General features: G+C 47.5%; 1 protein-coding gene across 2 annotated transcripts in view; it reads left to right on the forward strand.

Moving 5' to 3' along the window:
* The first annotated feature begins 991 nt into the window (after nucleotides 1–991).
* The window catches only part of mafgb (v-maf avian musculoaponeurotic fibrosarcoma oncogene homolog Gb), a 22857-nt gene continuing 21067 nt past the window's right edge, over nucleotides 992–2781 (forward strand). The window contains exon 1 of one of the 2 annotated variants that reach the window (XM_061232727.1): nucleotides 992–1160. The gene's annotated coding sequence lies outside the window, so the exon portion shown is untranslated. Of the gene's footprint in view, nucleotides 1161–1711; nucleotides 1846–2781 lie in introns of those variants that run through there. The other variant, XM_061232728.1, reaches the window with a different exon arrangement.

The raw sequence follows: 2781 nt of genomic DNA on the forward strand, positions 1-2781 counted from the left end.
CCACAGCTTGTGTAGCTCCCTGTTTTGCCTGCTTATCATATTCCAATAGTATTTATCCAGTATGTATCCAATATATAAGCCATTATCTGCTTTTAAGTTATTATAATTCACACCACAAGCAAAGGGATCATGTGTATTTATTCATATAGCCTACATTTGTTTCTGTGATAGCCAAAAGTATCCATCTGTAAGTCACCATAAGGCTTGCAACATGAAAAAGCAATTACCTAAAGCGCATCAACTTGCCCCATCCGATAATTAGTACGTCGTGCGTAGTCTATATGATGGACATGATGATCTGAAACAACAGGTTTCCCGCTCACAGAAGAAATTGCCGTTAAATACCTGTTCGGGGAAAGCGCCTTGAACGGCTGGTCGTCTTAACGCCGTTCAGAGTCGCTGAAAAAGCAAACGCAGCGGCTTCGTAGCGAGGCCTCTTTAAGAGATTCTTGCTCGGTGCCGTCAGGGGTCGTGTTAAGGTGCGCGTGAGCTGCCCAATTTAGGCAGTTTGGTCGCTCTGTCCGGTCAGTCGGACTGCAGGTGCGAATGCTTACAGGGTCTGCGTCAGGCGCTGTTCTCCTACCAGCTCGACTTTCATAAAACATACTTTATATCGCCGTAGCCTATGTACTCAGGAATGCCTGTTCGTGTGCCAGCAAGTTCGCAGCAAGCTGTTTTAAGTTTAACTGTCAACGTAATTTACCATTTTCACTAAAACAACAACAAAAAACAACGCTGTTCCTCAGTTCCTGAAAGCCGTTTCCAGCATTTGTAATTTCAACCAGCAACTGCCTCTGGACAACTTTGGTTGGCTATCGCCCACTCTAAAACGCCTGTCCGCGGGTACTGTCCCTTTAACGGGCGTGTAACGTGGAAGAATGTCATTTTATTAAAGAAATATGCACCCCCTGTCCCTTTAAACCTTTCTTACCAGTTGCGTAGATCCTTCATGAATGAAACCACGTGACCAAACATCATATGACGTCTGGCTCCGGCACAAGGGGGAGAAATCAACAAGGAGAAGGCGAGGGAGTAAATTGTAGAAATTACTCAGAAATAGAACGGCTGCACGTTGTAGAAAAACAAACAAACGAACGAACGTAAAAACAACACTTAATAGTGGACACCGTTGGTGCGAGCGCGTGCCCTCCTTGACATCGGTGAGTCAGATCGCACCGTAATACCGAAGAGTCACGACACGTTAATTTAAAGGAGTTATGATGATAAATTGCTATTTTGCTGAGTAGGCTGTGGGCGCCTTTGCTTCCCTCTCTTGCCTACCGCGTCTGTGTAGGCTTGCTGGCTGGCGACCGACATGCCGATATATGGGTGTGCGTATGCGTGAATGTGTGTGTATGAGTGCGTGTGTGAGAGAGAGAGAGACAGAGAGAGAGAGAGAGAGTAACTGGCCATGCTGATTCATCGGGTCATTAGCCATGCAAAGCGAAGGGCAGTCACTCTATTAGAGACCGGGCGCTTCTAAGAAAGACTGAGTTTATAATCTTGGTTTGGCTGGGCGCTCGTAATATCAGCCCGCCGGGGAATCCCTGCCGCTGTGCACCTCAGGTACGGCTGTTGCTGGCGCGACTGACCGACAAAGACGAGCGCAAGCACGAGCGCAGATACGGGGTGTCAGAGATGGCGAGAAATGTGCAAGCTCGTTAGTTGTCTGGCGCGAGATACCGAGCCAGCAGGAGTTGGAGGAAAAAAAAAAAAAAAAAAAAAAAAAAACCTGCTGTTTCATCAGAACGGTGCGCGCTGAACGGCGCGCGTAAAGCCACACCGCGCGGCTGTGGTCGCCACACTTGTGCTGAGGACAGGTTGGCTGCCTTGTTTTCCGAAGAGGTAAGGTTAGCTACACATTTTGTTTCCCGTATTGGGTTCTTGTTGACATTGGTATGTACCTTAGCTGAACGTCCAGATCATTGTGTGCCGGTAGTTGACGTCAGCTAGCTAGATTGTGGCTTTCCGTGGCTGGGAAACATTCAGTGACAGTTAAGATACCGAACACTAAAGCTAGCTTGTTTGCTAGCCTGTCAGCGTTTGGTGTGGAAACGCAACAAGCAGGACGAGCTGTTGTCACATGGCGAGGTAATTAGCCAAATTGTTAAAATGCGCAGGCTTGACTAATCTATGCTGACATTTCCGCGACATTTTTTTTTTTTGGTTGAGAGTGTCTGGTTTTGTTCAGCTTTCCACGAGCCGCGGTCGCTTTTGTCGACTTGCTTTTTTTTAAATGTACAGCCTAAATCGCGTGGCAAATGTACAAGCTGGCAAGATTAATTTGACCAAATTATCTCAATTTACCTTCAGCGTTGTTGACATGCTAACGAATCGGATCGAACTAAAAAAAACCCAAAATAGTTATTTTTGCACTGTGGTTTGAATGATTCAGATATCGACTGCTGGAGATGCTGATTCATCACAACGTTGAATTTTGACGTTTGCGAGCGCAAGGCATGGGGTGCCATGGCAACATGGCATCAGCGGACAAAGGTCTGGTGCTCGGATAAGGATCGATGATGTTTATTAGCGGCGAGCAACCACGTCCGGCTACAGTCGGCAGATCACCTTAGAATGCCACCGAGCGAAATCCGCTGCTTTGTAATAATTCACTCCGTGCGTCCGAGGCGGCCGTGTACACAACAGACCGGTGACAAACGTTGAGCGGGTAAATCTGTGCGCAGTATTGGAAGTGATTGCTTGGGGGGGGGGGGGGGCTTTTGCTTCCATGTTGTGTCACTGTTTGAACGGAACATCCGTGAGATGGAAAGGAGACCC

This window comes from Conger conger, chromosome 2, assembly GCF_963514075.1.
Source record: "Conger conger chromosome 2, fConCon1.1, whole genome shotgun sequence".
NCBI lineage: Eukaryota > Metazoa > Chordata > Actinopteri > Anguilliformes > Congridae > Conger > Conger conger.